Source organism: Balaenoptera borealis (genome assembly GCF_965194805.1).
Source record: "Balaenoptera borealis genome assembly, chromosome: 10".
In the NCBI taxonomy this organism is placed as follows: Eukaryota; Metazoa; Chordata; class Mammalia; order Artiodactyla; family Balaenopteridae; genus Balaenoptera; species Balaenoptera borealis.
In genome coordinates, this window is record NC_138874.1 from 67,420,693 (window position 1) to 67,435,524 (window position 14,832).

The 14,832-nt window shown below is 35.3% G+C and overlaps 2 protein-coding genes across 17 annotated transcripts in view; both read left to right on the top strand.

The window, feature by feature from the left end:
* RGR (retinal G protein coupled receptor) overlaps positions 1-14,832 on the top strand; it is a 389,204-nt gene that overhangs the window by 63,816 nt on the left and 310,556 nt on the right. The window lies entirely within an intron of this gene.
* The window catches only part of CCSER2 (coiled-coil serine rich protein 2), a 149,438-nt gene that overhangs the window by 17,345 nt on the left and 117,261 nt on the right, over positions 1-14,832 (top strand). Inside the window, exon 2 of one of the 16 annotated variants that reach the window (XM_082406725.1) lies at positions 5,844-5,884. The exons of the other annotated variants lie outside the window; for them this stretch is intronic. The gene's annotated coding sequence lies outside the window, so the exon portion shown is untranslated. The remainder of the gene's footprint in view (positions 1-5,843; positions 5,885-14,832) is intronic. 16 annotated transcript variants of the gene reach the window in all.

Consider the following 14,832-nt stretch of genomic DNA (forward strand, 5'->3'; position numbering starts at 1 on the left):
ATTAACGCATATATGTTGAACCTAGAAAAATGGTACAGATGAACCGGTTTGCAGGGCAGAAATTGAGACACAGATGTAGAGAACAAACGTATGGACACCAAGGGGGAAAAGCGGCGGGGGTGGTGGTGGTGGTGGTGTGATGAATTGGGAGATTGGGATTGACATATATACTGATGTGTATAAAATGGATGACTAATAAGAACCTGCTGTATAAAAAAATAAATAAAATAAAATTCAAGAATTCAAAAAAAAATGTAACCATGGTGCAAACTACTTCACTGAATTTAACATTGATAAAATAATTATATCTACCATTTGTAATCAATTTTTAAAAAATTGACCGAGTCTCTTTTATAGCATTAATCCCCTTCCACAGACTGCCTTTTAAAGAGCAAAGAATGAATCATGAGAGATTTTTGGTAGCATCATGGAGACTTAAAAGTTAGATTCCCCTTTTATTCCATATCTGTCTTTCCCCCAGTCTTTGCATCTCAGAAAGTGGCAGCACCATTAGTTGTTGCATTTAACCTATCATCAAGTGCTATAGCTCCTATCTCCCCCATTCACCTTGAACTCCTTTATTCCTTTCTGTCCATCTACTTCAACCTGCCTATCCGTCATTTCTCATCTGGATTCCTCCCTACCTAGCTTCTTAACTGATTTCCCTGCTTCCATGTTTTCTCCCTTCCAATTCATTCTCCACATAACAGCTGGAATAATCTTTTAGGAATGAAAATCAGATTGTGTCACTCTCTTGCTTATAACCTTCAGTGGCTTTTCATTGCACCAGAGTGCTAGCTCCTCTTAGGTACAACCTAGATATTATCCCTCTGAGATGGCTTCCTTGATGCCCAGTCTGCTGTTTTCTCCTATAGCATTTCATTGTTTTCCTTCATAGGATTTAGGATTCATAATTATTCGTTTACTTGTGTGTTTTTGTTTTTTTCTTTTTCTCTGTCTCCTACACTAGACTGTAATTGCAAAAAACATAGGGGTCATGTCTGTTCTGTCAACTTTTGTATACCTAGCACCTAGCATATTGCTAGGATCATAGCAGGTCATTAATAAATATTTGAATACACTAGTAAAAGGAAACCTGGGAGGTTATATAGTTCTACTGCCCACCCAGTATGAGTCTGCACTATCTCTGGCAAGTGATTATCTAGCTTGTTTTTGAATGCTTTCAGAGATGGACAGCTTAGTGTTTTATGTAGTAGCCCATTACCTTGTTGAGTAAATTCTGACAGTTTGAAAAGTTTTCATTATTTTGGGCTGAAAATACATTTCTGTTATTTCCATCCATTGATCCTAGTTCTGCCTCTTCTTGACACCTTAAGCTACTTGACAGCAATAATAATATATTCTCATGGTCTTGCTAGGCTAAAACATTTGTAAATACTTTGCTTTTCATCATGTAAGATGGTTCTTCACCCGTACCCCAGGGTAACCCTAAAAGTGGTATATTGAAAGATAATGATGTTCATAATTGGTCCAGTAATTTGTGGTAAAATAATTTATAGCATACAAATTCAGTGTAATATATTGTAGCCATTAAAATAACAACTATAACTATAGAAATGTGGGAAATATTTATAAAATAATGATATTTAAAAAGTAGAGTATTGCATCTAGATATTTATCATAGCCGACTTTGGTGTGTAGATGTAATTGAGAAGGGAAATAAAGTAATGAGAACAGTTGTGTTAGGGTAGTGGATTATAGGAAGAAGTTTTTAAATAAAAACTAGCAATAGTTTATAGTAATAGTTTAATAAGAAAGGAGAAAATGTACTGCTCATAATGTCATTCCAACGAGCCTTAAGTGAGACTGCAGTAATCTGCATTAACTCCTGATTTACGTGGTGCATTTCTTTTAGTGTAGTCTAAGATTGCCTGTGTGTGGCCTTATCACACTGTTAACCCTTTTGAGCTCATCAACTAAAATTGCTAAAGTTAAACTAAGGCCCCAAATTTATTTCCTTGAGATTTAAAAACATTTTAATTTTTCTGCAGTAATGTATCAAATTGGCTTAGAGACCTGAAATAGACTGAATGACTTGAGGGATTGTTTAGGGTATTCTTTCCTGTCTAAATTATTTCTTGAAGGTACCAAAACCTTAGACTGCTGGTATATTATTTGAATGTTTTCTACCAATACTACAATTCCTACTATCCTGAAATAGGTTACTATTTTAATATTTTCAATTAAAACTAATAATTAAGTGGTAATTATAACTAAAGTTTAGAAAGTTTTTTTCTGAGAAAAAGCTTACTTATATACTATAGCATATTTAAAAGCAAACTTAACAATAACTCCATACTTCGTTTTTACAGAGAAATGTCTTTAGAATTGAATTATAGTAATTTCTAAACTTAAAGGTGTTTATTTAATACTTGGAAAGCTATTTTCTCATAAAACCATTATTTTATGTTTGTCAACCCAAAATAATAGACAGTAACACAATTGGATATTAGTAATTAAATCCAGAATATAAAATTGATTGAAATTATGCTTTTTAATTGATATGTGAAGAAAATCAAGTTTTATGAGATGAACATTAAGGAGATAGGTGGACATTTAAAAAGAATGAGGGGCTTGAGAGTAGGATTTCTGTGTTACTGTTCTTTGTATCTAGTAATTTGCTGTAAATGGTTGAGTGAATTCTGAAAGAATTTCTAGGTAAGAATTTCTAGAAATTTCTAGAATTTCTAGGTTTCTTTTCTGTGTTAGAAAAGCTGGCTCTGTGGTCAGCAGACTCTGAATGGAAATTCTCTTAACTTCTCTGGACTCAATTTCCTATATGATCTGTAATTTCCCAATTCCAAAGTTCTGGTTTATTAAATTTAAAGTACACTGTATGACAGAGTGGCATTTTTAAGGATATAGAGATTGTTAATAGCACTTTTATTTATTATATCTAATTTTACTTTAAAATATTTTTCATGATAAGAAGCCATTTTTAACTGTTTATCTAATTTTCAAGGTTTATCTGTCTTCCTCAGGCACGTTTTGTGATTTATAAGTGGAGTGAAAATAAACAAGAGGACTTTTTTTTTTTTTTTTTTTTTTGGTTGCATTGGGTCTTCGTTGCCGCACGCGGGCTTTCTCTAGTTGTGTCAAATGGGGGCTACTCTTCATTGCGGTGCGCAGGCTTCTCACTGCGGTGGCTTCTCTTGTTGCGGAGCATGGGCTCTAGGTGGCGCGGGCTTCAGTACTTGTGGCTCGTGGGCTCTAGAGAGCAGGCTCAGTAGTTATGGCGCACGGGCTTAGTTGCTCCGCGGCATGTGGGATCTTCCCGGACCAGGGCTCGAACCCGTGTACCCCGCATTAGCAGGTGGATTCTTAACCACTGTGCCACCAGGGAAGTCCCAACAAGAGGATTTTTTGTTTTTTTTCTCTGAAGTAGTAAATGGGCAAGAATTTGAAAAGACAGAAGGAGAGATGGATAAATACTTGGTTTTTAAGTTTGTGTATAAGACTGTGCTGTCCATTATGGTAGCCTCTAGCCACGTGTAGCTTTTAAATTTAAATGAGTTAAAAGTAAATAAAAATAAAAATTTATTTCCTTAGCCACCGTAGTCATATTCTAAGGCTCAAGAGCCACTTGTGGTTAGTGGCTACTGTATTGGACAGGGCAGATATAGAACATTTCAGTTATTGTAGAAAATTTTATAGATAGTGCTAGAATAAGAGATTGTATGGAATGGGATTACTCATGAGAGTGGAGACAGACAAAATGGTGACTTGTGTGCACACATTCCTTTTAAGGCTAAAGAGGCTAAATCTTGAAGGTGGGGTGAGGGAGAGGAGGTGTGTGAACAGGGCCCCAAAGACATACAATTCTTTACACTGGCCATCAGGTGACAGTGTCTACTCAGGTCTGGGGAAAGGGGAAGAATGAGGGGAGCAGTCCTATGGATGAGTGGCAGCCAGTGTGCAAGGTTTTTTTTATATATGCAAAAGTTTGTCGGTAGGGTCTTTACATTAAACGTTTCTTAGATGTTGCAATAAAATGTTTTATCCTTGTGTATTTTAAAACTTATAATCAGAACATTTTACACGCTGCACGCACATATATACACATAACTGAAACTAAAGCGTCATGAAGTACTTTCACTATGCATGATGCCTTCTGATATTTTCTGTTCTCTTCTATTCTTATTGCTGTATATGTAGCAAAGGTATTGATTCATTATTAAGTAGGGAAAAACTGCTTTAGGATATTACTACAATAAATCTAGTTTCCAAAATATAATATAAAAATGACTCAGTGAAATGTTGCAAGATTAATTTTAAAAATCCAACTGAACATTATAAAAACTGCTGAAACTGTAACTGTCTTAGGTTCTACACTGGTTTTTCTTATACGAAACACAAAGGCAAAAATGTTTACATAAAAGAATTACATTTTATAGTACTGTTTCAGGTTTGAAAAAACATTGCAGGCAAGTTTATAACTCTAAGTCCACTGAATGTGACATGCCTCGTTTCTTTGGTCTGACAAGTAAGACCATTACTACACACAGATGGAATCACTTACTTCACATGAAAACACTGAGTCTGTCACCATTTTACTGTCTTTAATCTACCTTAATCTTTCATCCGCGGCTTGATAATACAATTCGGATAAAGCCTTTTGAGGTTATCTGCATCTTCTGTCCTCCTTTGCTGGCATTTTCTCTCACAGTGGTCCTTTCCAGTATTATTTTGTAATTCACCCCAAATAATATAATTATTTTTCACCTTCAGACAGTTTTGATTTTGATTTCTCAGTTACATCAATCAGAATTTCCCCTTGCTGTTTTTCTTCTTCAAACAATCAATGCCTACATGTATTTGTGTACTCTTCCAACATCTCTTTGCCTTCTATTTGTTCTCTAATAAGTTTTAGATTTCCCTGAACTTCACCTGCTACGTCTTTGCAAAAATGTCTTCCTTCATCTGTCGTCTTGTCTCACTAAAAATTTCCCAGTTGTCATTTTATAGCTTCGTTTTTCCTTATTTGTTCCATAACTTCCTTTTAATGATGAAGCTGACAGTATCTCTCCTTTTACTTAGGATTTCTTTCCCAAACTGCTTTTAGAACTTCCGCCTGCATCATCTGAATCAGACAGTTCTACTTCCAGTGTTCTTATGTCATCTTCCTGTTTAGAGAATTGCTTTTCATTTTCCTTTTGTTGATTTCTTAGCCACCTCTAATTCCTTTAGGTGGTAAGAAGTATCTTTGACTCAGTGTACAAGAGACTTCCGTTCTTTTTTTGGCTGCAGTAGTTGTCTGATTTGCATTCCTTGTTCCATTTTCTTGGCTTTAGCTATGTTTGCATGAAGAGTTATTTTAAGATACAGTTCCTACCCATGTTATAATTCATTGTTAAAAAGTGAATTTTTTTCTTACTGTGATATTCTTGAAAAAAACTGCAATTTGAATATTATTTATTTTCAGTTCTTCAGAAGGCTCTAGTAACTGTTGTCTCCCCCTGTGGCTACATTTTTTTCTCTTATTGGAGTTAAATTGAGCATCTTTTTCAGCTTTCTATTTTCAATCCCTGACCCTTTTCATCATATTCTTCTGTTTCCCTGAAGTGTTGATTTCTTCAAAAAAATAGATCATTCTTTGGGTTTGTTTCATTGAAATTGACTTTACTGTTACTTTGAATAATTCTTAAACATTTTCTCTTATCTATTCTGTACAACTTTTACATTTAAAGAAGAAGAAACAGATTTTCTGATTTGTGCTCCATGAATAAGTTTTTGAATATTTTTCACTGTTAAATTTGATTGATTCCTTCCCCATCCATTACAAAACTAAACAAACACATCTGTTACATATGCTTTTCTTGCAGTTCGCCCAGGATGTTGGCCATCTCGTCCAGCACTAGAGAAGGTATTGGGAAAAGAGTGGAGTAGTCCATTCTATTCTAGTCTTTTCATTTACAACAAAACTTGCTTGTCATAAACCAATACATTGATGTCATGATCAGCAGTTTGAAAAACACAGTATATTGCGTCTTAGCCTAGAGAAAATGAATTGGAGAGAGGCTATATAGAGTAATGGTTAAATTTGAATCCTGGCCCCACCACTTAGTAGCTGTGTGGTCTTGGGAAAACTACCTAACCCCTCTGTGTTTACTTTCTTCCTTTGTAAAATGATTACATTTACTTCATAAAGTAGTTGTGAAGGTTAATAAATATGAAACCCTTAGAACATTGCCTAACACATAGTAAGAGCTATAAGAGTGTTAGCTGCTGTTGTTCCTGCTGTTACTACTACTACCACTACTATCACTACCCGTCATATTGAGTGCTACTGACTTGGGTTCAGTAGTCTTGGTTCTTTATTATCTATGTGAACTTGGACAAGTTACTTAACTTCTGAAGAAAACTGAGTTTCTTCATCTCTGAAATGGGAATAAATGTACCTGTCGTGTGTGGTAATGAGGTTAAGATATGGTAATTCTTATAAACTGATCAGCACAGTGCCATACATATACTGTTCTTGATAAAAATTAGCTGTTATCATTAAGGCCCCTCACAGTCATGTTGTCCTCTTTTGTTTTCAGTAGGGACAATTAGGTTTTTCCACCCTCCTGGTCCCATAGGAAGGAGACTTTCTAGCCAGGTCATTGGAAACACTGCAGAGCCTGCCTTCCACAGGTGTTCTGTCTCTTGGGATATTGCCCTGAGTCGGTCCCACAACATCATTCACTTGTATGCGCTGATGTCTGTTATGTGCCAGGCTCTGTGCTAGATGATGAGAATTTTAAAAATGAGTCTTTTAATTAAGCTGTTGAGTAAATATTACAGACATTTTCATTGCACTTATATTTTTGAAATTATTGGTATTGCCCACGTTCTCAATAATCTTGCTGGTTGAGTTTGCTCATAACATCTAATAAGACCTAGTCCCTGTCTTCTACAGCCCTGTTCAGCTGCAAGCACAATTCCCACATCGTGCAGGTTTAGCCAGTCCCGACTAAGGTGGGTGAGTGGAGCCTGCAGTAGTGTCCAGTGTTCCCAGGGCTAGAGCCCTGAGCAATGTGCCTGTCAAGCTACCACCTTCTTTGTGACTCAGCTGTAAATCAGAATGTCTGCCTTGTTTTCCTGTCTAGCATTCCAGGTCTCATTATGGGACTGGAAGCCCATCTTCATCTTATATCCTGTGGTATCTTGCTCTAGCTATTGTTCCCACCATTTTCTTATTTTTAATCTTCTGTTTTAGCTCTTTCTCTGCATCTTAGAAAAGAGAGCACAAAATTAGAAAAAACCAAAACTACTGCCTTTATATCCTCTCAAGTTATTGCCTTTTTCTTTCTAGTCTTTGAAAGAATGGGCTACGTTTCGTGACTCGATTTCTTTACCTTTTTTTTACTCTTGAACTCTCTGTAGTTTTCTGTGCCTCATCTTGTCTCCTGAAACTCCTCTGGCAAAGGTGACCAAATTTGCAAACTACCAAGGGTGATCATTCTTTTCAGTCTTTAGTTTTTCTTTGCTTATCTGTGGAATTTGACACTACTGCCTGTTATCATTTTCAAATTCTCTTCCAATTCTTTTCTTTCCTTTTGGATTGTGCATTCTCAGCTGCCTTTGTTGCTTTTTTTCCCTTCTGTCCATTCCTTAAATGTTTGTGATCCCCTGGTCCTTAGCCTTTCTTTCCTTTTTCTACATCTTCCCCAGATGACCTCACCTGTTTCTGGTGGAACATTTGACTGTTATCTTTGTACTGACAGTTCCCCAATCATCTCCCATTCAGATCTTTCCCTTGCATTTCAGACTCCTTTACATGGCTTGTAAACACCCCCACCTGCACCCTCTGTAGGTACCTCAAAGTTACCTCAAAGTCAGCTTGACATGCTAAGTTCACGATCTCTTTCCCCAGACATAATGTTTGCCCTCAATTAAAGGCACCACCCTCTGTCCAGTCAGGCCTGGAATCATGAACCCTTTCTCCTCTCTACATCTAATGAGTCAATCAGTTGTCCATTTCCATCTCATACACCTAATCAGTCAGTCAATTATTCATCCATTTATTCATTAAATATTGTGCTCTCATTTTGTGTCCACTGTTATGATGAAATTCTCAAGATTCAGTATTGCTGATATCTTTTGTATTTGTATCTTTTCTCTAACCTTTTTGCTACAATCCTTGCCATCATTTTCATGTTGAAACCTCTTAACCTATCTACCTTTCTTCCTCTGGTCCATCCTTCATACGGAAATCAGAGTCAGTTTTCAAAATTCAGGTCAGGTCATTGTTTTCTGGCTTAAAACCCTTTGGCTTCCTTACTGCCTGTAGTAAAGTTCAAATTTCTTAGTATGGCATTTAAGTCCTTTCGCAGGCTGTATTTTTTCCATTGAACTTCTCTTGTTTCCTGCAGCATTTCTTTGAACCCTGTTCACTACCCTTATTTAATTAATACCAGTTTCCTGAATGTGCCATGCTGGTTCTGTGCTTTTGTTTATACTCTTTACTTAGGCTGTATTGCTTCTCACATTGTCTTTATTATTATTTACTATTTATCATTTGGACCCAACTCAAGCATTGGCTTCCTCTATGAAGCCATTTATGAAATCCCCCTCTCCCATTAAGCACTTTCTTCTTTGTGCCCTCATGTACTACCCCATATACTCTCCTATAGCAATTATAGCACTTCATTGCCCTTTTCTTGTCTATATGTCTTTTTCTCTGTATTGGAGTGTCTGTTGTATCCACATCCTCTAGCACAGAGCCTGATTTGTAATAAATCTTCCAATAAATGTCTTCAAAAAGGCTTTCAATACATGTTTGATTACTGAATTAATGTATTCTAAGTCATGACCATGATGAAAACATTCCTTCCTTTGCCAGATCATAAGCTTCTCCTGGCAGGCATTGTATCCTACCTTGTTTATTTTTTAGGATCTTGTCTCATAGATGCTTAATAAAAAAATGTTATAGTAATCTGAGGTGGAGGTATGCAGTGAATTAAGTGGGGCTTCCCTGCAGAGGAAGAAGTTGAATTGTGATAGACCTAAGCACAATAAGATTGCTCTTACATTCAGTGGTCCTTATGCCTTACATCATGATCAACTTATAGATGCAAATATTGTACCTAACTTTAATCACTCTGATTTTTACAAAATCAATAAGATTCTCAGTGCCAATAACTCTGGTGACTGATTAAATGCTGTTAACTAGTTTAAGGATTTTTACTTTTTAAAAATGTTAAAATATGAGTATCCTAGTTCTATTAAAAGTTGCAGAGTAATTATCTAAAATACTTTGTAATTAAATCACACAAAGAACATATAAAGAGCACAATCAGACTGAGATTGTGTCATGTCCCATTTCTTTTGTAATTTATTTTTTTAAAATAATGTTTTGTGCCAAAAGTTGTAGGTTTCTTGGAAAAAACTTAAAGAGTTAGGTGCCATGGGTATGCATAGGGGATGAGATTCCAAATTAGAATAAATTCTTAAGCAAGAAAGCTACCAGGGAGGAGATTGGCTTTTTCATTGGATTTAATAACCCAGTGTGGTTTGTGGAGGGGTGGGAAAAAAATCAGTATCATGAATTTGGGTACCTGTTTTACCTAGGAAAATAGGAGTTTATAAACAGAAGCTTGTACTTGTGTCAGGCTGTGTTATGCTTTATACATATAAATGCTTATATTGCTTTTTAAAAAAATTTATTTATTTTTGGCTGCATTGGATCTTCGTTGCTGCACGCGGGTTTTCTCTAGTTGCGGCGAGCGGGGGCTACTCTTCATTGTGGTGCGTGGGCTTCTCATTGTGGTGGCTTCTCTTGTTGCAGAGCACGGGCTCTAGGCACGCGGGCTCAGTAGTTGTGGCTCACGGGCTCTAGAGCGCAGGCTCAGTAGTTGTGGTGCATGGGCTTAGTTGCTCTGTGGCATGTGGGATCTTCCCGGACCAGGGCTCAAACCTGTGTCCCCTGCATTGGCAGGCGGATTCTCAACCACTGCGCCATCAGGGAAGCCCTAAATGCTTATATTGTTGATTTGAGGTAAAACTAACAAAATTCTCAGAAAATCACTGTTAAGGGATATGCTTTTCTTGCTTTCAACCTGCATTTAGAAAATGCCAATTATGTGCGAGCCTATGTCCTAGGGCCACAGTGAGGAAACAGAAGAGTGAAAGGCATAGTTTGTATTCTCAAAGAACTTGGTTTCCAGTGAAGGGAACATAAACCTGGAGTGGTCTGAGGAACGCTTCTTGGCTTGTTGACAAGAAATAGGAGTCCACATTCATTTGAATGCCCTACGCAGTTATTGAGTTTTACCTGAACTAAATAATAAAATTTGGAGAGAGAGCTTTTGTGGTTGGCCAGGGGAGCTTCCAGTTCTTCTTTAGCTGCTAGTATTCTCTTTGTTCCTTAAATTAAAGTTTCAGGAAGTAATATACTTTGAATCTGCATTTAATAACATCATTTAATGTTCCTAAACCACAAATTCATTTTGAGACTAACTTTCACAAGTTGCTTTGATCCCCATCTGCCTGAGTAAAAAATTGTAGCTAGAGGACAAAAAGGTCAGCTTGATTAAAAAAAATAATAATAATGGGGTTTTTGGGTTGAGCTCGGTGTGCACTCTTTAAAACCGTGAAGAATCTGGAATGAAGTTGTATTGTTTTAAACCTTTACTTTTGAAGGTGTTATTTTTACTTATTTAATTGCTATAATCAAGGCTTTGAATCAACTTGACATAGGTGACAGCCAGAAAAAACATGGGAGAAGAGGATATGAGAGAAATGGTTGGGTAACACAAGATAAAAAAAAAAAATTTTTTTTTTAAATTGAATGTAGTTATCTGAATGAGAAAGCAAATTTCAAGAAGTGACTGGTAGGGGCATGTAGTCATCAGCATTGTTGTTCAGTTAACTGCTCTTGGACTCAGTAGTGAATTTATGCCTATGTAAAATCCCTAAAATGTATGCATTTCATACCTTCTAAAAAGCTATTTGAAAAACTAAAAAAAAAGAATATGAGTGGGTGGTTCATCAGATGATAAGGTAATTGATATGAAAGGAATTTGAAAAAGAGAAAGCTCTTACTTGTTCCTTTGCAAAAACTTCTTTAATCAATTCCTAGGTTCTTTGCAGTCTTCATGCTTCTCTAACCTTAGCTATCCAGTTCCTTCCTTCACTGTTGTCCCTAGCTATCAGTAAACTGCTCAGAATATTTCATTCCTTTGTCAGGAAGGCAGTCTGCATGGATCCTGGAATCAGGTAGAGTTGAACCTGAATTCTCTTAAGTAATTTATGAACTTGTGACTTTGGACAAGTGTTTTAGCCTTTCTGAATCTTGGTTTATCTGTTTAAAATAGAATGAAATCTACCACCTTATAATATTAGGAAGATTAAACAATTAACAGGGACAAAGTGGTAAGGATGTTACCTGTTACATAAGTGCTCAGTAATATTTGCTCCTTCTTTTCCCTTCTTATCCAATTGTGGATTCCTTTTAAAAGCAAAAAACTTTGATTTATAATTTTTTTAAAAAAATTATAAGTAGTTTTGAAAATTCTTTCAAATGTGAACTACCATACTTTAAATGTGCTATACTTAAAAAAATTATTCTTACAGAAAGTAACTCAAAATCTCAGATATTTCCAGGCCCTGTACCAGGTATTATTTTTAGTTCAGCATTAAACTAAAGCTCACAGACAATGTTAAAGTATTTCAGAGAAGATTATATCATTAGATGATGTAGTCAACATGTACTTTTTCAGACTTATGACTGCATTTTTTAATTGCTTAACCGACTGCATACCAGGTAAAGTGTAGCAAAGACAGCACAGCTACTAAAATGAAGCAGATTAACAATGTCTGTTTTATTTCACTTCAGAGTTATAAATAAGTATAGGAGAAAGTTTCATGATATTTAAAGACAGAAGGTAGCTCGTCAACAAATGAAGTGGCAATATTCATAACATAAGCAAATATGGAAACTTTATAGAGTTGAGCTGTCAGATTAGCTTAGTTTTAAGACCACAGTCCAAGATGATTGATATCAATTATGTTGCAGTTATTTGTGCACTTAGAAATCAGTAAATAATTTTGATAGGAAATAGTACATTCAGGTTCTAATCTTTTTTCTCCCCCCCACATGATAGCACCCTAAACATTTTGTAGTAACAGTGTGTCTTTCTTGTGGGCTTATCTTGTGCCTCTAAGTTATTAATACTTAAGATGTTCTTGGGGGATAACATATATTACCCTCATTTCAGACAGTCAAGTAGAAGCATAGAGAAGTGAAAGAATAGAGTGTTCCGTTCTCAGTCTACTTGTGACTGGCAGTGAAATGTTAAAGCCTTTCTGATTCACAGATGACTCACCAGAGGACAGAATCTTTAATGTGTGTTATTTAATGATTTGCAGAATGACCCTTATATCTAATATCATTACCAGTTTTCTTATGGTCACCCTGAAAGTATTTGTAGGTGTGGAGTATGTTTTGTGGTAAAGGTCATTATCAGATAATGAGGATGGCAGTCATCTGGCATGGATATGCTGTCCCTTTTCTTGCTCGTGGCAGATAATTGCTGTTAGATCAAGATTCTTTACTGCAGAGTCTAGATTTAACCTGGAGTCCTCAACGTATTGCTCAAGGCCGCTACTACCAGTCAGTCACAGGCCCACAAAATGAAATTACTTTTCAGTCTTGGCTTACTATTTATTAAATTAATTTGCACTAAGATTATGAGTTTACTTAAAAGTTGAGGATCTATCATATTTGTGATCCTATAGCAGGCACAGTTTATGCTCTCATACTTTCTTATGGGTCAAATAAACATGCACACACATTATAAGACAGGCTCAGCTCTATTATTGGTGTGAAGGGAATAGAGAAGGATGCAAAATTAATTTTAACTGGAAAGGTTTGTGAGTGTAATGATTTTGGACTTGGAGGGTAGGATCTTCAAGGTGGTCTTTACAACTTTAGCAAAGGCATAGAAGGTGCAAAATATAGGATGGATTTTGGGGAATGATAGAAAATGTATCTTGGCTAGAATGTATAGTACTGCAGTGATAGGGTAGAAGCAAATAGAGAAGCTTGATCTCTGTACAGTGGGTTTTGGATTTTATTTTGTTGTTCCTGGGCCACACGTGGTTTTTAATCTATAGAATGACATGATCAGATCTGTGCTTTGAGAGAATAACTGTTTTGACAGTTTGAATAGAAGTGGAGTCGGAATCTTGATAACGTAGGAAGCCTTTTTAGTAATGCAGAAAGAGATGAAGGTAAGAACTAGAATTGTGGAATGGATATGGTGAATTTAGAATAAAATTTTAAAGATAAAATTGGTAAGTGAAACATTAAATTGAGGTTGAAGTCTGGAGAAATTGAAATGGTAATTTATGAAAAAATAATGTCTTTTGACTAAAAAAATCCTTTTTTGTATTTTATCCAAACTTCTATTTTTATGTTTTTTATTTTGTGTAATATTAAACTTAATTTTAAATAATTTTTTGGTAAGATTAAACTGTTTAAGAGTCTTGTTTGATACTGAATAAATTTTTAAAATATTTTAAATGCAGTTTTTTAGTTAACATGTTTTAAATGGCAAAAATATGGGCATATTTAAAGTATTTAAACAATAACGATTTAAAGGTGAAAAGAAGTCTTCTTTTCACCTAATTCTCACTTCCCTAATGGTAATCACTATTAACAGTTTGTGTGTTTAAATATATAGGTGCACGCACATCTCTATGTGATATCTTCTGTCTGTCTGTCTGTTTATTTATCTATCTGGCATGTTACTTTTATAAAAATGGGATCTCGTGTACAATTTCTCAAAGTAGCAAAAACAAACATGTTCATTTACATGTCCCAAAGAGAGTCTTTCTGTAGCACACAATAACAAGAAGCAAAAGCATATAAACTTGAAGTTATGCTTAGTAACCAAAGTTTTAATATTCTTACTTAGAAATGATCTAGCAAACCAGTGATTATCCACTAATTAATTCAGCTTAAGATTAGTCTAAGCTTTTGTTACCTTAAAGTTCTTGGAAATTATTTGTAAGCTGACATACTATGAAACATAATTACTGTTGAAATGAAAAGTTTGTCAGAATAGTCATTCAATTTAAACACAGTTTTACATTTTCATAGTCTTAAACATTGTGTGTGAGTAATACTGGCTTATTTGATCAGTAAGCCTATATACGTTTTAGAAAGTTACTCTAATGGAATAAAGATGTATGCTTGTATTATACTTAACATTGATTAAAAAAAACAGAAGATAAACCTATTTTATTAAACTATTTTTGTTTGCCATTTACCTTAATTATATGAACTTGGTTCTTAAAACCTTTCTGAGTTAATTTCTGTAAGAATAATTTTTAAAAATATAACACATTTAAAATATTAGAAGATCAATTTGCTTATTTTCTGGGAATTTTGGTAATATTCAATTTATAAAAATAGTGCATATTTATCTCTATAAGCCAGTTGGAACAGAGCTGCTTTAAGAGACTTTATAATCTGATTTATTAATACCCTCTGAGGGTAGGAAAGCATTATGTACTCAAAATGAGAGGTAAAGACTTTTTTGAATTAATAGACACATAGCCATACAGACACTGAGAGAGCTTATCTTTTTCCAATTCTCCAATTTTAGCCATGGCTAGAGTTAACAAACACAAACCCTGACCTTTCCAGATACCGAAGAGCGATTCTCCTTCCTGGTTGGCATGAAATTCTTAATTGATTTGAGCTCAAGATAGGTAAACAAAAGAGATAAGTGAACAGGTGACTAATGAATCAGAGTCTTCTTTTTCTCTCACCCAAGGCAGATCTGTATAAACCATTAATTTGTTTACAGAGATCACTGAATG